We start from the raw sequence: 20,747 nt of genomic DNA, 5'->3' as shown, positions 1-20,747 counted from the left end.
CACAGGATTGAAAGAATGGAATAGAACAGCGTGCGGAATGCGCCGTCGTAGTGCAGCTCCTTTCACAGACCTGAGTCTCACAGAGCAGAGTGCGGCGGGAGAAAAGCTCCACCTGTGTTTCCCTGTCAGAACACCCAGCACAGGACCTTGTATTTAACTTATGCACATTAAGGTCTGGGTTGACAGGGGGGAAAAAAAGAGTATGAGAACAAGAAAAACCTTCTGCCCAAAAACGTCCTCAGAGTCACAGCAAAGGTCAATACGAACCAGCTTAGCGGTGCCAGCACCTCACAGTCAGCGCATATTTATGTACTTGCGTGCATGCAAATTAGGCAGAGCTATTTTACACACAGGTCCTTGGAGATTTCTGCTGCTGTGAAACATTGACCAAGGGCAGTGGTGACGCTCGCTTTTAATCCCAGCACTCGGGAGGCAGAGGCAGGCGGAGGATCTCTGTGAGTTCGAGGCCAGCCTGGTCTACAGATCCAGTTCCAGGACAGCCAAGGTGAAACTCTGTCTTGGGGAAGAAAAAGTTATCATGAACACCATTTGTATAAGGCTTAGTACTAGAAACTTAAAATATATTCTCTGGGCCAGAGAGCTGGCCCAGTGGTCAAGAGTATTGTTATTCTCACAGAAGATCCAGGTTAAGTTCCTGGAATCTACATGGTGGTTCATAACCATCTGTAACTTGTTACAGGAGATCGGATGTTCTCTGCCGGACTCTGAGGGCACTACACACACACACACACACACACACACACACACACACACACACTTATACACATAAAATAAAATAAATCAATAAAACACTCTCATTTAACTCTCATAACAATCTTCAAAGAGGTGAAGATATCATAAAAGAAAACACACACAATAAGAGAACATGCAGAGATGTACATATGAACTCACATGAACACACACACTGACATGTGACCTCACAAGTCCTGTCTTCCTGATGACCTCCAAGGGACCCTGGTGTTATAAGCTTACTCCCCAGCACTGAAAAAAATTATCCCAAGGAACTTTCTGATAGAATAATCTTGAGGAAGCCTCTAGTTTTCAAAGCCTTTAGTTTCAAAGATTTCCATGGGAAAGAACCCGAAAACAAGTCACCTGTGGGTCACATAAAAATCCCTCTTCACAGCTCAGTGGCGGTGGCACATGCCTTTAATCCCAGCACTTGGGAGGCAGAGACAAGCAGATCTCAGTGAGTTCGAAACCAGCCTGGTCTACAAGAACTAGCTCCAGAACAGGCTCCAAAGCTACAGAGAAAACCTGTCTCAAAACCAAGTTTTAAAAAAAAAAAATCCGTCTTCATTTGGCAATGTTCATTTGGAGAGCAGTCACATTTCTACCACCGCCAAGAAGATACAGAAATTATTTCCTAGGTAATTATAACATTGTGGTGTTTATTTGTCTTTTCCCCTCCTGTGCAATAAAAGGGGGGAGATACATTACAGAATTTTTCATGCAGTTAAATACAGAAAAATATTGTCAATAGTTCACTCAATTGTATTCATTTTGTGCATATGTAACTTTGCTTATCTGTAAAATTCAAAAGCCCATTGATTTAGGGACTCTTATGGCCATTAGAATGATTTTTGAGAAACTAACTTGAATTTGGGAAGCTGAGTCCTGAAAGAAACCAAAACTGAAATACTTTTGAATTTCCCTAAAACTTAGTCACGAAACATCTTAAGGGCTATATAGGTCTCAGAAAATGGTCTGCTAACAGCATTTTATTTGACATTTCATTATTACATCTTTCAATATGCTGAAATCTTTCTTTATTTAGAAAGCATCCTTAGAGACCTAGTTTGGTCCGTTGCAGAGCCCCTACTTTGTGCAAGACCTGGGAACCTACTCCCTAGAGCTGTTCCTTGTCTTCATCTCTAGAGCCAAAGGCTGTGGGCCACACTGTTATTTCCCCACTGTCCAAGAATGAATGCCTCCTGGTGGTGGTGCGGGGGTGGGAGGACTGTGCTGTCCTAGCAGGACTATACAGCCCTACAGATGTCCCTGTGTCTTTTCCTCTTTTTTTGTTTTGTTTTGTTTTCGAGACAGGGTTACTCTGTAGCTTTGGAACCTGTCCTGGAACTAGTTCTTGTAGACCAGGCTGGCCTCAAACTCACAGAGATCCACCTGCCTCTGCCTCCCGAGTACAGGGATTAAAGGTGTGCACCACCACTGCCCGGCAAGAAATTTTGTGAAAGCAAATATCCTCTCATTTGATGATGCATTCCTAGCACGGTGGATATACATCTGAACATCAGTATCCTGTAGTGAGATAAACCCATTTTATAAATGAGAAAACAAAACCTCAAAAGTGAAGATGCCTTTCCCAACATCATACATTAATAAATAAGTAGTATGCCAGCCTAGCCTCATCAGAGCTCTCTTCCCTACTAGACTACCGTGCCATACCCCTCCACAAATGAGAGGAGGACTAAAACAAAGATCTTAGATGTGTCCCAGGAACCTGAACTTCAACAAAACCCGCAGCCCCCCCCCCCCCGACCTTCTTGAACAAACACACCCATACAGCTGTCTCTTTCTCTGTAAAAGTCATCTGGGTTGCTTAAAAAGGAAAAACGCAAGCCATGTTCTACTTTTTCTTCCTGTTTCTTCCTGACATCTAGTCAATCAGCTCATTTATGCGATTATAATGTTCAAACGTCTGTGTCTCTCCAGTCTCCACCAGGAGTCAAGCATCAGCATCCATCGCCAAGACTTCAGAGGTACCAGCTACTCACTCTCCAGATTCAAACTGGCCAAGCTTTCCTCCAATTTCTTCTCTGTCTTTTAAAAATGTCCAATAAATAAATAAATTAAAATGTCCATCATTCATTATTAATGTGTGTGTGCACGCAGCCTCGAGCATCTTCCCACACATCAGCACACGTGAACAACAGAGGACATATTTCAGGAGTCAGTCATCTCTTTCCTCCATGGGTTCAAGGGAATAACTCAGGTCCTCAGGCATATATGGCAAGTGCTTTTTGCCCACGGAGCCATCCTCCTAACCCTATGATGTATTAAATATAATTCTATACATGGTATTCATCTAGCTAATCCTAAATTACCATTACCCTGAGGATGAAGACCAAAATCACCTTGTCATTCAAAACAGCCCAGGCTCCAGCCTCTCCCATCTCTTCCAGCTCCTTCATTCTATACCCCTCCGCATCCACCCCCCTTTCTTACTCTTCTCTTTGTATGTTGAATGTGCTGTTCCTCTGCCAAAAACCCTATTTGCTCTACTCTAAGCAACTCCCATTGCTACCCCAAATTACTTCCTGACCACTCAGGTCCCCTTTTAAATGCCACTTCCTACAGGAAACTAGCCCTGGTTGTTCCAGAAAAGCAACAATCATATTGGGTACTCCCATTCCATCTTCAATTCAGTCACCAGGAAGACTAGTACATCTCTCTTGGAACAGTTCAGGTCAGGGATAACATGTCTCTTCACTGATGGACCACGGTGCTTATCACACAATACCTGCTCATTTGATCTTTGCTGTCAGAGTAAGTTCCGGGCTTTATCGTGGACAGTTTTAACAACAGGCCAAGCAAAGCAAGAAGCAAGTGCTGGTGTCCCTTTGCAGATCTACATCCTGAGGCAGAAAGAAATTTCCAGCTCTTGAAAGTCATAGGACAGCAGGGATAGAGCCAAATCAAATCCTCCATTCATCTCCTGTCTGGCCCCTACGTCACTAAAAACCCCCAGTGAGTGAGGGGGCGTGGCAGGAGAAGGGAATTAGTAATGCAAGGTGGCACAAAAGAAGTCCCATCCACCTGTCACAAAGGCTGACTTCAAATGGACGTGGGACTTCGCACGCCTGAAGAAACGCCACCGTTAAGAAAAGAGACACAGCTGCCACCACACCCAGCTCCCGGGTAGAGCAGCAGGAAACAACAAACTTCTTTCCTCCACAAAGAAGACAAAATGGCAGGAACTGCAACTACCTTCGGAAACCCAAATGCAGGTTTGCTACGCACACTGTCACTAGCAGCGTGCTAAGGGACAGGCTCTTTCCCCACTGTTCACTGGAACAGGGATAAGAAACAAAAAGGCTACATGAATCAGAAACTACTTAAGACTACTTCCTTTGGGCATTATGTATGAATTATCTGTGTAAAGCCTTAAAAGAAATTGTTAAGCCATGGGCACTTCTTAGCAGGTGCCACGGAAAGGGGAGATACAAGAGCTCCACAGCTGCCTTCCATTGTCCATGTGCTCCTGGGCTCGGGTTATGTCCGTCAGGAAAACCCCAACCCCAGCCCGGGATCAGGCTCATCGCTGCCATCCTTCCAAGCAAAGACTCCAAGAAAAAGAAGCATCAGGACCTCTTCAAAGAGGACTCTGAATAGCAAGACACAGAGCCTATATCCTCTGACTCCAGGGTTCCTTGGGGGTGGTGTGAAGGTATGGGGAGTGGAAAGAGAGTTAGAAAAAAGAGATGTGATACTCTCCTGGCCCAGGGGAGATCCTGAAACAGAAAGGGAAAACCAGCATGTATTGCAAACAGACTAGGAAAGAAATGGAATTTGAAGAGATGTGAGCGGGGTAGGGAGAGAAAGAAAGGTGCAGAAGGGAAGGGCAGGATGTCACCACAAAGATGTAGGAAGAGGCAACAGACTGGTGATCTTTTCCCAAATCCAAAAGCTGCCTTCAGAAACCCAAATTCGATGCATGCCAATAAACCACTCTACTTAGAAAGCCCGTACAATGGACGGTCCTTCACATTCAGTAACACGCAGCATTTTACAAGTCACCCAGCTGCAACTTTGGAGACCTGAGCATCTAAATTAAAAACGAATAAAAGTGGTTCAAAGAAGCTAAAGGAAATGACCCCCCCACACACCCCACCCCAAAGCCTGACTCAGCTATGGAAAGCTTTAGCGTTTTTTTGGAGTTAAGCAAATACTCTGGCTTTTCTCCTTCTTTTGACATTCCTAAAGGGGGTGTGGTTGACCCTAAGCCCATTCATTTCCAAGGTTGTATATCTCTCAGCCAAGACTGGCCCCATCTGTTCTGGTGCCAGCCAGCTGTTTATCTCAAAGGAACATATTTATTGCAGTGTTCAAGCCTGTAACTCTTAGAAGAGAAGAGGAGAGCCAGCATCATACAAACCAGGATGTTGCCTGCCTTATTAAATGTGTCAGTTCGCTGAAAAACAAAATTCAAACAAAAAGCACACTTGCATGGTCCCTGGTTGCCCTGGTCAGGCTCACTGTTCTTGGATACCTTTCAAGGATGACCAGTAAAGGGTGACAGTACGTCTAACTTTTCCTTTCCCTAAAGTGTTAAAAAGGGGGGGGGGGAAGTACCCAGGTTCCCCAATCAGTTCCGTCTACAAACCGTTAAGTGTGAGTGTCGACTGAGCCTCAGAAATCGGCAGCTCGCTACAGTACCATCGTTAGTGACTAGAGTCTATTGCGATGTAATTTAAAACACTCACACAAGCACAAATCTACCAGCTCCAGTTCCAAACAATCATAAATCCCGCAGTCGAGAAAACGGGAGGAAAAAAATTAACAAAAATGCTGCTTCTGGCAGCCTGAGAAAAACCTTCCCTAGACACGTGAAATATTTCTGACTGGCACGGAGTGCACCATTAGAGGACACTGTCACCTCAAATCAGCAGGAAAAAAGCGAGACAAACGACACAGACATGCAAACATAAAATAAAGCCCGACGAAACTTAAGCGACTCAAGAGAAGCGTGCTCATCTTTTAAAAAAGTGTGTGCTAGTCCAAGACACACAAATGTCCTAAAGAAGTATGACCACCTTAAATCACTGTCTCCATTTCTCCCCACACATCACCCTTTCCCACTCAGACCTCAGCACTGGGGCCGGGGAATGACAGGACTGCAGTCCACCACCTTTGCACTCCTCATGTTTTCCAAGCGCACTTCCCAACATCCTTGCCAGCCCAGCCCCCTCTCCCAGCCTCAAAAAGGTTAAAGGGAGGCGAGGAAATTGGCAGGCACCAGTCCTCTGGCGGGGGCAGGTTGCTGGAGTTGTTCTTTGCAGTGACCCAAATTGCACAGAGCGATTTAGCTCTTCGCAGCGTCAGTGAGAACCTCCCGAATCCATACCCCCATTCCCGGCCCCGTCTTCCAAAAGAAAGCCTGGAGCACTAAGCGGGAGGAATAACTTGGGAGAACGATTTGAATAAATCACTTCAACTCACCTGGTTTGGGATTTTTCTCCCCACCCCAGGCATAAACAGAATTGATACGCGACTGAGTCACGCACGTAAGGGAAGGTGCTGCGGTGTCCTAAGTCCAAGGACTGGAGTCAGTCCCTGCCCTGGTCCTGCTGCTACTCAGGGCTCAGCTGGAGCGAGCGGCAATAGCGAGCCTAGCAGCAGCAGCAGCAGCAGCAGCAGCAGCAGCAGCAGCAGCAGCAGCAGCAGGGGGGTGGGAGGTGGATAGACCGTAGCACAATGAATGCAGTGGGGTTTTGCAATGACATCATCCCTCTGTCCGAGCGGCCCCAATAGCCATGCTCCAGAGCTGTGCATTCTGGGACCTGTAGTCCTCTGAAGTCAGTGACGGACACAGAGGCTACAACCGGAACTACAATGCCCAGGATGCCTCGGTCGGAGCGCCCTGAGAGAGAGAGAATGAGAGAGAGCGGACCGGCCGCCATGTTGAAGCTCGGGAGATGCTGAGGGCCGAGGCTTTGGGGCTCGTGGAGCTGAGAGGCGGCGTGGTGAGAACGGGGAGGCCGAGGACGTGGGGGTTGATAGCCTAGAGCGCTGGCTGGGGCTGGACGGAGACTCCGCTGGGGATGGGCAGGGCCGTCGGACCGGAGATGGCCTCGCGAGTCGGCGTGAGCCTCCCCGAGCCGGGCTTGCACAGGGCCTCACGCCTTTCCCTCGGCTTTCTTACCGGGGGACCCAGGGAGCCGCTTCACTTCCGGGCGTGGAGGACCCCTTAGACCTCGTAGCGGGACGATCTGGGCAGAAGGGGTCCACGTTGTGCTACGGGGACGGGACGGCGGGCCTCGCGCCTCTGAGACGAGACGCCCTCTTGCACCCGACGAGTGGAGCTAAGCCTAGGTCGATTCTTTTTTTCTTTTTTTCTTTTTTTTGTCGTCTTGCCTTTTTCCCCCCCTCATTCCTCCATGCCCTCTTCCTCAGATGTGTTCCCCCCCACCCACCCAAACACACACCGAATCGTCATCCCGTAATGATTTTCAAAGGGCTTTAGAGAAATCGTTGGCAGACAACCGAGCGGGAAGGATCTTATCTTTGGCCCTAAAGAGAAGAAAGACAAGGAGCTACCAAAAGAAGTTATCGTCTAATCTATCTTAACCCCCTTCGCCCCCCGCGAAAGTGCAAGACATTGAAAAAGTGCTGCAAGTGAGCAATCTTCCTCAGGACTAATGCTGACTGAACTATGCCAGAATAGTTGGGATATTCGGTGTTGGTAACCATGGGTCACTAACTTGTCCTTTCTTCTTTTTTTTTTTTTTTTTTTTTTAGCTTATAGTAACAAAATTATGCAAAATAATGTATTTCGTTGTGACATACTCATGCAGATAACGTTAGTTAACGCATTAACCATCCCCTTCCCTTAGCAACTTGGTACCCACCGTGCATTCAGTCTTAGCCACTTGATACCCGCCGTGCATTCAGTGTCTTCTCTGGTGTATTCTGAAGATTACTTCAAGAACTTTTGAGGCCTTTTGCACAGGCTCCCAAATTATCTCTTTTCCCAGTTGCATAACTAAAGCAGTCCTGTGTGCTTGTTTTTCAGATTCTGAAGTTGACTGTGGAAAGATGGCAAAGTTTACTTCGTATATTCAGAGAGTCTCTGAAAGGTTAAAAATGCAGATAAACATAATTTGTGTTGCTTTTTCTCCCTCTTTTGCATTTACTTTGAAAACCGAGTTTTGTGCAGGAGATGTTAACACAGTGATGAGAATTCACCTAGCATACTCAAGGCCCTGGATTGGATCCCCAGCCCTGGTTTGTTTATATCAGTGAAAATACACAGTGTCCCTCTGTAAGAAGTTAATAAAGTTCAACTGATCGATAGATCTTCCTTTCAAAAAACCAAGCAGACTGATTTTTTTAAATTGACAAAACACAATAGGAGTCAAAGGCATCTGCAGATGGTGGCCGTTAAAAACGGCTTGCAAGGATCCAGCTTATGTTCTGTTGTGAGAAGAAGCCAGGGGAGTGGCAAAAGCCTCAAATACTGCTGTTCTGCCTGTAATGATGGTAAGTACTAGAAAGGAAACGGTGTTTACGATTTTTTCTGTTCCTATATTCAACTGTAGGGTTTAGGCAAATGAATCTTCGTTTTAAAAGGCATTTATATGAGCAGTATAATCTTAGTTTGGGTTACTGTCGAAGACTGATGTAGTGAAAGAAAAATAACAGATTGTTTGGAAATACTGTGAAAATGGGACCAATATAATGTAGTGGATTCTATAATTTGTCATGTGATTGTTTTAGCCTTATATATAATGGATATTTAACCATAAGCGTGTGGGAAAAAAATAATGGTGTATTTTAGAAAGGCTCTACAAGTTAAGTCTTAACGGTCATGGGGGGAAAACATTCTACATTCTTTAGAAACTTAAGGAAAACATTTTACCAGGGGAAGAAAATCTCTCAGATCTCCTCTTTGATTAAGGTAAACATTTGCCACAGTGTATATCTCCATAAGTGGACACGGATGGGCACACCATTTGGATTTAGTTACCATGGGCTTGAATTTTTTTGTTTGTTTGCTTGTTTGGAAAAATCTTTTAGTTCATTTCAGATAATAAGAAAGCTTAAATTTGCCAGGCGGTGGTGGCCCACGCCTTTAATCCCAACACTTGGGAGGCAGGGGTAGGAGTATCTCTGAGTTTGAGGCCAGCCTGATCTATAAGAGCTAGTTCCAGGACAGGCTCCAAGGCTATAGAGAAACCCTGTGGGGGGTGGAGGGAGGAAAACTTAAATTTTTCATTCTTTAGACATTCTTACTTTGCATTGACAACCATTAGGAAACAAGTCTCAGGTTAGTAGTACCATAGCTGTTGTGTTTATAACTGATTGACATAGGTTTTGCTGCTGGTTTTCCATTTGGCTTAAGGTAAATGCAAAAAATGTCTCAGGCTCAAAATTTAAAGTCTAGCTGGGCAGTGATGGTGTATGCCTCTGATCCCAACATTACAGAGGCAGAGGCAGGTGGTGAGTTCAAGGCCAGCCTGGTCTACTGAGTGAGTTCCAGGACGGCCAGGGCTACACAAGGCCTACCTTGTCTCTAAAAAAAAAAGTATAACTGACATCAAGTTAATTTTAATTAATGACTGCCTGTCTTATCTTATTTCTCAGATTTTAACAGGTTTGGACAATTGGAGGGGCACTATAGGACATGTGTTTGCAAAACTATATGCTGAAAAACTGTGTTGATGAACATAGCCATTTCAGGAAATTTAGGTATGCAGAGATGTTCAGCTGTAACCAGTTATGTAAGTAGGTATGTGTTCATAGGTCTTCATTTGAGTTGCTCTCTGTGTGAACTTGCTGTAAAGAGGAATCCTCTAAATTGTATCTCTTTTATAAACAGCTTTATTGAAATGAAATTCACATACACAGTTCACCTATTTAAAGGGTGTAGTCCATTGGGTTTTAGTTTGCTCAGAGTTCCAACCATCAACACACTTATACAAGAAAACTGTACAAACCATGCACTTATGAGGAAATCGGTGTGGAAGGATTTGGGCTATACAAAACTTACTATTGTAAGTAAAGTTGGCATACAGAACTTAAATTACAGTTGCACTACTGTAAGTAAATAGCATGTTCCTTGTGTGTACCAAGTGGGCTTTACTAGACTTGTGGAGTGCAATGCTGTCGCAGTTGTGAGTCGTTAAGTGATGCACTGACTACACTGATGCTGCTTTTCCTGTGTGCTTATCACACTGGGCATTACTTGAGTCCCATGTGTAGTGTTGAGCTTTGGGCAGGCCTGCTTTTCATCCCGCCCGGCTCTTGGCCGCCTGACTAGCTTAAAACCTGCAATAACAACACACAAATTGTATTCTTTTAAACACTGTCTGGCCCATTAGTTTCAGCCTCTTACTCACATCTTGACTAACCCATATCTAATAATCTATGTAACACCACGAGTGGTGTCTTACCGGGAAATATTCAGCACGTCTGACCTGGCGGCTGGCTTCATCGCATCTGTCTCCCTGAGGAGAGGCACGGCGGTCTACTAACTTAGAAGAGGCGTGGCATCTGACTGAGCCATCTACCTCACTTCCTTCTTCCTGTTCTGTCTACTCCACCTATCTAAATCTTTCCCTATCAAAATGCCATGAGGCTTCCATTTTCAGTGTCCATGTTTGTGTTACCTGTTTTGTTTTTTGATTTTTGTTGTTTGTTTTTTGTGGGTTTTTTGTTTGTTTTTGTTTTTGCTTTTCAAGACATGGCCTGACAGCTCTGGCTGTCCTAGAACTTGCTTTGTAGACCAGGCTGGCCTCGAACTCACAGACATCTACCTGCCTCTGCTTCCTGAGTGCTGGAATTAAAGGCATGTGCCACCACCGCCCAGCACTTGTGTGTCTTTCTAAAATTCTGCTTTCTTTGTATCTGTTTCTTGCTGCTTTTGTGATAATTTCTAAGCATTTTTATTTTCAGGTGGCATTGTTTCCCCATGAAGGCTTACTGAATTTTGTTATTTTTCATATAAACTGAATTAACAGTGTAGTGAAAAGTCATCAAATTTTAGGGTTTAAGGAATGAAATGTGGAGTAGAAAAAAGTAGGTGCCAAATAAAGATAAGAGGTTTGAATCTGAAAAAAAAATAATGGTAGGGACAGGCAGAATTAAAAGGGTTTCTTTAAGATGTTAGAAGCAACAACTGTATTTTTAAAAGGTTTATACGTATGTGTGTTTTGCCTTCCTGTATGTGCTTAGTATCCATGGAGGTCAGAAGAAGGCGTCAGATTCCCCTTGGAACTAGAGTTATAGGTGGTTTTGAGCCACCATGTGAGTGGTTGGGAACTGAAACTGATCCTCTGCAAAAGCAGCAAGTGCTCTTAACTACTGAGCTTTATCTCACAGCTTATTTAACCCCCGTCTTAGAAGCCAAAGTCCCCTCCTAATCGTTGCACAGTGGCCACTTCCTGAAGGAATTTGAGGACATTTAACTTCCACTCTTCTGAGAGACCCAGCCAAGAAGACAAAGGAGAGGATATCTGAAATACTTTTGCAATAATTTTCCTGGTAATACTCGACGTTTGCTATGGTACCTCATGGCACTAGCCTCTAATCCCAGCAACTTGGAGGTAGAAACAGGGAAATTAACTTGGACCCCAGCCTGAACTGAATAGGGAATTCCAAGCCACCTTGAGTTACATGGTGAATCGCTGTCAAATCACAGAAAAGATTTTCATTGAATTCTTTTTCTTTTCATAATTGCCATTTTCAGGTCTTGACTGCTTATGTAATTATTGTGCACGGGGGGGATGGGTGTTTTGTTTTTCCAAACAGGGTTTCTCTGTGTAGCTTTGGGGCTTGTCCTGGAACTAGCTCTTATAGGCCAGGCTGACCTTGAACTCATATAGAGATCTGCCTGTCTCTGCCTCCCAAGTGCTGGGATTACAGGTATGTGCCACCACTGCCTGGCAACTTTTGTGCATTTTTTAATGATGCTACACAAAAACAAAACAAGATGCAAGCAGTGACCGTGAACCTTACTATTGAGTACTTTCATCCTAAAGGATAGTGTTTGCTCTTCACGGGTGTATCATTAATGTACACCGGCCCCAACTGGGATCCCTAAAACCACTATTGAAGAAAGCACTACATGCATGGTGAATGGGACTGTTCTCTGCCTGCCTGTCAATGTCTTTTAGCAACAGGAGAAATCCATGATTGGATACTTGACGTAGGAAATGTGTGACTGTGCAGATACGAAAGATACAAAAGGAGAAGAAAAACTGACAGGCAGCATAGGCCTCTGTAGATGTCTTAAATCCAAGTTTCACATTGCCTGTTACATTGCTTAGCCTTTTTTTCCCTAGAAATTTAACTGAAAGGATAAATGAAAACCAAGAAAAAATACTAATTAAGTTTTATATAATGAAAAACTTTTAAAAGCATCAAAGGAGGTTATTCACTACAAAGTCCTAACACAGTAGTCCATCCACTATGTCAAAATGTAGGTCCATTTGTCCTCAGGAGTTCTGTACCTTCTAGTCTGGGTGTAAGTTGTGTTGTTTCTGAGGAAAGACAATATGGCTGCAGGTTAAATTGCTGTGCTGTAAAATAACACATTTTGAACTACAGAAAAGTTGCAAAGTCATCTAGGATGACTCTCCAAATCTGAATTTTATATTCAGACTACTATCTGTTCCTGGCAGTTTTAAGACTGAATCTACCAATCTAATACTTCAGCTATTGGGAGTGAGGAAGACATTAATAAATGTGACTTGCTTTGAATCTGGAAACCTATGTTCAGAGAACCACTTGATAGCCCACCACCACCTCTTTCATTTTTCACAGACCTGAATCTCTGTGTAGCTCTGGTTGTCCTGGAGCAGTCTATGTAAACTAGGCTGGCCCCAAACTCACAGAGATCGATCTTAGCACCATTTTTTTCTCCTAAGCTAACTATTGTAACTAATTCAGACCTGTGCACTGGTCTAGAATACATTTCAAATAACTTAAGTAAAAATAAGTTCTTTTGACTGGGTGGGTGGCAAACACCAGAGGCAGGTGGATATCTGGGAGTTTGAGGACAGCCTGGTCTACAGAGTTCCAGAACAGGCTCCAAAGCTACGGAAAAACCCTGTCTTGAAAAACTTAAACACACATACACTGAGAAAATTGTTTTAATATTTTGAGGCATGGTCTTTCTACACCTCTGACTGTTCTGGAACTTATCAAACTCAGAGATCTTGTCTCTGCTTCCCTAGTGCTAGAGCTAAGGGCATGTACCACCAAGCCTAGACCTCCTGGTGGCTGTATAGTTGAGGGAAGTAAATTTTTAGAGGATACTTAAGAGCTATGACAGGATTGGCTTAAAATACATTTGACAGATGGGAAACACTGGAGATATTAAAATATATGCTCTTTGAGGTCAAACAACAGTTTGTCAGATCATTTCTACTGCTGTACATCATGGCGGGTAAGCCTATGAGCACCATTTGTCAGCAGAAAGCGGCTTTTGTCATTTGGTGGAATTTTACTATAGACAAATCCTAATTCCATACGGTGTTGGTTTATTCATGCTGGGCTTTGAGTTGTACAAAAATTATATGCCTACTTCATTGAATTTTCTACTGGGGAATATAGTCCAACCACATAGGCAAGTATAGCTTAGATTCGAAGAGTATATAATTTTAGGAAATTATAAATTATGTTTAATTCTTGTATTACTAAAACAGGTTGTGTTGAGTAAGAAGCAGCCCTGTAATATTATTAATACTTAAAAGTATCAGTTTTTGGTGGACAAGGTTGAACCATTTGTAAATTTTGGAATGTAACAATTGATTACTGAGCCCAAGGACGTGGAGGTAAAAGGGTAACCTATGTCCCTTTAAGTCATGAGATAGCCTGTTTCTGTGTCGTGGATCCCCTTTTAAATCTGCAGACAATAGATCTCTTCAAAACCAAAACCTTTTAAATGCATAAAGTACAGTGCATTGAATTAGGAAGAAAGTAATTAAAAATCTTCAGATTTTAATTTTTACAGAGACACGTTTTATCAACTCCATGATACTTAGCAATGATTCAACCAATGTCCAGCAGACATATTTCAGGCCTTAGGCAGTATTATAAGAAAGTATTATTTTAATTGGAATAGTCATGATACTGCTAGTACTGTAATTTGCTTTCATTAAGATTTTTTTATATAATAAAAAGTACAAATAAGGTTATAGTGGCTCATGCCTTTAATACCAGCAGTCAGGAGGCAGAGGCAGGAAAATATCCTAGAGGCCAGCCTAGTCTATAAAGTGAGTTCTAGGACAGCCAGGGCTGTTACACAGAGAGATCCTGTCTTGAAAAAAAAAAAAAAAAAGAATATACCAAACTATATATGTGAGAACTTAGTATGTTTTTTATTCTTTCCTACCAGATTGCATTCAGATTTTAATAGAAGTTACTAAAAGAAGTAACATATATGGCTGGAGAGATAGTTTAGTGGTTAAGCATTGACTGCTCTTCCAGAGGACCCGGGTTCAATTCCCAGCACCCATATGGCAGCTCACAGCTGTCTGTAATCCCAATTCCAGGGGCCTGACAGCCGTGGGGGGAAAAAAAGTAACTTATAACAAGTTTTTTGGTTTTTCGAGGCAGGGTTTCTCTGCAGCTTTGGAGCCTGTCCTGGAACTAGCTCTTGTAGACCAGGCTGGCCTCGAACTCACAGAGATCCGCCTGCCTCTGCCTCCCGAGTGCTGGGATTAAAGGCGTGTGCCACCACCGCCCGGCTCCTAATAGCTATTTTTATTACTGTTTCCAGGGCTGGAGTAGTAGGATAGACATGAGCCTGAGCTATATAGGCCTTATCTGAAATAGATTATAAGATCTCATCACTGAAAATTTGTGCCTTACCCCATATAATTCAGAATGGTGATAAAATTAATCAAGGGGGCTGGAGAGATGACTCAGAGAAAAACAATGACTGCTGATCCAGAGAACTCAAATTCACTTCCCTGTAACCACAGGGGCCTCGCTGTGGGCTGTTTGTCTTACTCTAGGGCATCTTGATTCCCTCTTTTGGACATAATGTACAGATACATATGCACATATTTAAAAAATCTTTTAAAAATGCATGAATTTAAGAAATCTTTGATGAAGCTTTGATGTTAGAATAATCCATTTGTTTCTTACAGATCAAGTGCAAGTGTCTGGAAAATGTATGCTTGGCTGTATCTAGTGCCCCTGGTACATGCATGCGAAGAGCTTAGTAACACAAGTGAATAGAAGAGCAATATTAGAGAATGTTAAATCCAAGAGCATTATGGAAACCATGCGTAGGATTAGTCTGCTCAGTAAGTAAGCACTGGAGTTGTTCCTAATGTATCCTAAGGTAACATTCTCGACAGAAATCAAGTACTGACATCATACATATTTATGTTACAGGAATTAACCATAGTTTTAAGTTTTAAGCTCACATCCAGGCCATCCAGGTGACTGAGCAGGTAAACCTAACCTGAGTTTGAACCCCAAAACCCAATGGGGAGCTCCTGAAATCTGCCCTCTGACCTTGTGTCTGCCAGCCTGAACTCTCGCACATACACATTATACACTTAACAATTTTTTTTAGAAGTCTACAGAGTTCCAGGACAGGCTCCAACGCTATCTAAAAAATGAAGCATAAAAGAACAGGTCTGCCTGGCCATAGAGGAAGTGAGACTACAGCTGGTTGGTTCAACCAAAGGTCCACTGCATAGGAACTCCTACTCAAGAGAAGCAAAAAGAAAATTACATTCTTGAGTTTTTCAACTCTGCACATATCACCAGTAACAGACCTGGTGAAAAAGTTCTGTTTAAAGCACACCACCTGTGCATGGTTTCAAAAACGTACCAGGCCTTGGGAAATTTGAGTTCAGAGCTGTTTTGTAGATGCCAAGCTCGTATCTCAGAAAAAAACATCCTGGTTGCTGGGATTAAAGGTATGTACTATTTCTAGCTTAGAACTGCATACATTTGTAAAAAGTTTAAATGCATTTAATTACTTTGCTGCAATAATTTTCTCTATTTTTGCCCTCACAGTGTAATCATCCTTCAGCTACAAGAAAAGTAGTTCCAAGATGTTGGAAATTTGTACTTATGAGTCACATCAACAGTTCTTAATTCCTCCACACAACTGTTTTCACATGCTTGTCCAGAAGGAAATGCAGTTTAGGCAGAAACATTCTTTAGACAAAGGAAATAATAATAATAATAAAGGCAAAGAATGATTCCCCACCCCTTGGTCCACATAGGGAGCCCTAGGCCAGTGTCAAATTGGTATTTGAAGAAGATAGAATATCATTCAACAAGAAAATTGAGCAACTGACAGTGAAACCTGACCCCGTCAGTACTGATATTACTTACTGTAAGTGATCCTTAGTAACAAGCACTGATTGCTGTGATGCCCAGTGCCGAGGTGGGTGGGCACATTATAATACATACATGGACACTTCCTTTCTGACCTCAAAGATCTTGAGTGCTGCATTGTTACTGATCCTAACTACGTACAACAAAGGACTTCTATTTCCCTTTCAGAACATATGGTACTAAAAATACAGAAGATGTGTTAACATTTTCAGAATAACTATTTTGACTTCTGGAGCCAAAGTCTTACATTGTAGTCCACGTTAGCCTCAAACTTGGTCATCCATTTGCATTTGCCTCCTGAGTGCTAGTATTTTTTTAAATAGTTTACTTTTCATGTGTTTGAAGGAGATTATATATATTATATATATAATATATATATAATGTCTTGATGCTGGAGGAGGCCAGAGTTCTCCCCAGAACTAAGTATCCAGCTTGTGTACTGAGACCCAAACTCCAGCCCTCTGCTAGAACAGCATCCACTCTTACCCACTGGACCATCTCACCATCTCCTAGAGATCTACTTTTATTTTTTACTTTTAGTTCATTCAGTCTACATGGTACTACTTCCTTTTTTTATTATTATTTATTCTTCAACCCACTCCACAGTCTTTGTTACAGGTCTCAATTTGTCCAGGTTATGATTTAGAATCCTCATGTTTCAGCCTTGCAGGAGATGGAATTACAGGCTGCCATACCGTTTTAAAAACACATAGGTGGCAGGTGTGGTGCGTGCCTTTATTCTAGCACCTGGGAGGAAGAAGCAGTGGATCTCTAAATTCAAGACCATCTTCCTCTATGTAGAGTCCCACAACAGCCAAAGCTGCATAGCCTTAACCAATTTTTTAAAAATCTAGGAACAAATTACTTTTACCTCTTTGCCAGGAAATTGTAGTCTGTTTCTTGGGAACTAATAGGAGTAGAAATAATACCTTGAAGGTGTATAAAACCCTCTACAAAAGCTGATTGCGATAGCAAAGCAGTTCGAATTTCTAGCCCCCTTTTTCACTGTAGCATGACTTGTTCACACATTGGCAAGCTGCATGTAGCAGCCAGATAGTGTTGGGACATGAATGTGCCCTTCTGCAAGGCAAGTACACACTTGTGTCATTGTTTAATGCTCATGTTCAATTACAGTACTGATAAGTTGCTTAGTTCTTTTAATATTAGGTTTATCACATTTTGTGCTAGAGCTTTTTGAGACCAGGAAATAAGTAGATTTCCATTCTTTGGGCTGGATGGGAGACTCAATCCCTGATTCCCAGTGTGACAACTAGCTTGCAACAAGGACAAGTAGAACAGCCCAATGTATTTAGGATTTATGAGGTACTGAGATCAATTAAGAGCATATGCTCTTGCAGAGATCCCAGTGCCTATATCCAGTGTCTCACAACTGTGTGTAATTACAGTTCCAGAAGACCTAACACCCTCTTGCTTCCATGGGCCTGTGCATGAATGTGATACGCATGCGCTCAGGTGTAAAAACTTTTTTAGGTGTTAAGTTTGTCATCTACTGAGTGCCATGACTCTAAAATTAATGCAGTAACAAGTATATCTTATTAAGATATGCCTGCAAAATATCTCTAGAACAAGTAAGTGGAAAGGAGTTCTGCCCTCAATTGGTATTTATGTTTTTAAAGCTGAATGCCTGTGTTCCCATTGCCCACAGAGGTCAGAAGAGGTTGGTAGATTCCCCGGAACTGGAGTTCTGAATGGTTGTAAGCACCCAGATGAGTACTGGGAACTGAGCCCAGGTCGTCTCTGAGAGTAGCATGTGCTCTTAACCTCCTGTCCCCCAATTTCAATTTTTTTTTTCTTCCAGTTTCTCTCTGTAGCCCTAGCTGTCCTGGAACTCTTTTTGTAGACCAGTCTGCCCTTGAACTCACAGAGATCTGCCTGCCTCTACCTCCTAAGTTCTGGGATTAAGAAAGTGTACCACCACCGCTTGCTAGTTTTAATTTTGTTTTTATGGTAGGGATTTTCTGTAGCTTTGGAGCCTGCCCTGGAACTAGCTCTTGTAGACCATTCTGGCCTCGAACTCATAGAGATCTGCCTGCTCCTGCCTCCCGAGTGCTGGGGTTAAAGGCATGCACCACCACCACCCAGCTCCGGCCTTAAAATTTTTTTAATGAGAGCTGGGGGAATAGTGTAATGATACTATGCATGTATGCAAGGCTCTACATTTGATCAGAAGGTTACATCCCTTGGCTGGCCTTTAACTCAAATCTGCCTGCTTCTGTTGAGTGCTGGAATTAAAGCATATGCCACCCAGTCTAATAAGGTTTGCCATTATAGCCCAGCAATATGAAAGAATATTGAAGGATCTGCATTCCTTAATTCTAGCATTAAAGCTCAACTAATTGTGTAAGTAGTGGGTTCTATGATCAAATTCCACATAACCTTTCCCTCTGCCCTCTTGTCCACTTACATTTGGGAATTAATTGCATTGGGAACTTGGGACTGTAGCTGGTAGTTGGTTGTGTTTGCCTCATATGCACAAAGCCCTGTATTTTTTGTCTCACCACTGCAATAAATCATACATGTAACTCTAACAGGAGGTAAAGAAGTTCAAGGTCTTCCTGACCTATATAGTGAGCTCAGAAGCCAGCATGAAATCCTGGTTTGTTTGTTTTTTTTTTTTTTAAAGAAAAAAAAAAAAGCTTTGCAGTGGAATGTATCTGGAAACTAAACCATTTTACATTCCCTTCAGAGCTCAAAATATGTTTTTTGTGCTGAGCGGTTGTGTCGTATGCCTTTAATCCCAGCACTTGGGAGGCAGGGCAGGCGGATCTCTGGGAGTTCTAGGTCAGCCTGGTTTACAAGAGCTAGTTCGAGGATAGGCTCCAGAGCCACAGAGAACCCCTGTCTCAAAAAAACAAAAGTTTCTTCAGGAAATATTTCATTGGGTATCCACTAGGTGTCAGATAATACAAAGGTAGAGAGTCTGGAGACGCCAAGATAAACAGGTATCCGCTAAGAACCTAAGAGCCTCACAAAGATAAAAATAGATATGCAGGTCAAAAGAAAGTTGTATAAGTGCTATACTGTCAGAGGTAGAACTATTTTATGCTGTGATCAATATCAAACCAAATGCATGCTGGGCTAAGTTATATAAAAAGGCTTAAAGACAAGTCAGCCAGGTGCATCTCTTTTTTTTAGGTTTTGCTGCTAATTTATCCATTCCCTTGTTGATACCAACTTTAACCTTGAGTAGATTTTCTGCTTCCAGAGAAGTACAAAGGAAAATTTTCAAAGATATCTCCCCAGTAAGCTCCCATGAGTGATGAAATCTCTACCTCTGCAAAGTCTCACAGAGCAGAGCAATGCTGCACGGTGGCTGTGCCTGGACAAACTGAGGAGCACCGATGGACGATGGAGCTCCCTTTTCTGTTTTGTTTCGTTGACATAAGTTTCACCGTCCTGTTATATGGTTCTGTAAATTTTCACAACTTAGAGCACCACCACACCGAAGGTCTGGAGCAGCTTCATTACCCCCACAAAAGTCTCATGTGTCAGCCCATAATTTCTGTGGTTAAAATCACTTTTTCAAAAAGTCATATTTGAACATTCCATGTATGTTTATCCATTTTTATTTTTTTAACCTAGCATTTCATTACACCAGTTTCCTTCCCATCAACTATTAGATCAATGATCATATTGACTATTCCCACTGGTTGACAAAAGGCTCTTCCACTAATATCTCCCATGGCTCCCACTGCAACAATTTTTTTTTTTTGACAGATTTAGTTCATTTCAGCCTAAGAATCACCTCTTCTGCTTGACCACCCTGAAGCATATCTTCTAATTTTTTAACATCTGATTCTACTTTGTACCCAGCTTCTCTTTGCTATTCTGTGTTTCCCATAAGCTGCATTTTTAAGGACCTGCTTAAGAACATCAGGAATCTTGGTGTGTAATATTGTTAGCCTCTTGTGTAGAATATCCTACACAACAAATCCACTAGGACAGCAGTCTTCAGCAAACTCACCATGACAGTGTCCAGAGACCACAGAGCCTCAGCCCTCTGAGTATTTTGGAGTTAAAACAATAGCTTCTATGGGCATACAGGACACTGTCCTGTGTATGTATGTATGTATGTGTGTGTGTATACATACATATATATACACACACACAAATGAGCACACTGTATTATTCCTACTTATCAGCAACTTTATAATTTAAGCTTTGGGGAAACACAGGATTCAAGAGAGGCAAAAATATATGTGTTGGGTTAGAATCTGTAAGGTACAGAATGGCAGTCAAGGGATTTGGGAAGATGAGGCCTGGCCATAGGACAGTGTGCATAGAAATAAATACGTTTTTGCATTGTTTTGAGTAATATTAGATACCCAGATTCTCAGAGGAGGAACAAAAAGAGACGAGTCCTGAAGATTAGTGTCCAAATCTGTACAGACCCATGTTCCAGTAGTGACTCTGGCAGTAATTTCTTTTTTTGTGTTTGTTTGATTTTGAGACCATACTCCTCTTGTCTCGGTTTTCAAATGTCTTTAAAAGGATCAGTTTGGCCAGGCAGTGGTAGCGCACATCTTTAATCCCAACACTCAGGAGGCAGAGGCAGGCAGATCTCTGAGTTCGAGGCCAGCCTGCTCTAAAAGAGCTAGTTCCAGAACAGGCTCCGAAAGCCACAGAGAAACCCTGTTTCAAAAACAAAACAAAGCAAA

General features: G+C 42.6%; 1 protein-coding gene and 1 long non-coding RNA gene across 7 annotated transcripts in view; one reads left to right on the top strand and one right to left on the bottom strand.

The window, feature by feature from the left end:
- The window catches only part of Rab30 (RAB30, member RAS oncogene family), a 76,966-nt gene extending 70,554 nt beyond the window's left edge, over positions 1-6,412 (bottom strand). Inside the window, exon 1 of the mRNA XM_038313549.2 lies at positions 6,202-6,412. The gene's annotated coding sequence lies outside the window, so the exon portion shown is untranslated. The remainder of the gene's footprint in view (positions 1-6,201) is intronic.
- Positions 6,413-6,638: 226 nt separating this feature from the next.
- LOC119802455 lies at positions 6,639-18,685 on the top strand. Of its 6 annotated transcripts, none has more exons than XR_005283443.1 (5): positions 6,645-7,368; positions 7,775-8,241; positions 9,346-9,490; positions 14,859-15,167; positions 15,293-18,685. It is a non-coding gene; the product is annotated as an uncharacterized LOC119802455 (long non-coding RNA). The 6 variants fall into 6 exon arrangements; XR_005283440.1 differs by having other exon boundaries at positions 14,859-15,641; positions 15,742-18,685; XR_005283441.1 differs by adding an exon at positions 11,083-11,244 and having other exon boundaries at positions 14,859-18,685.
- Positions 18,686-20,747: the final 2,062 nt, after the last annotated feature.

The sequence above is a fragment of the Arvicola amphibius genome, chromosome 12, assembly GCF_903992535.2.
Source record: "Arvicola amphibius chromosome 12, mArvAmp1.2, whole genome shotgun sequence".
NCBI classification, from domain to species: Eukaryota; Metazoa; Chordata; class Mammalia; order Rodentia; family Cricetidae; genus Arvicola; species Arvicola amphibius.
Note: the sequence above shows the minus strand (reverse complement) of the source record. Positions and strands in the feature narration are given on the sequence as shown.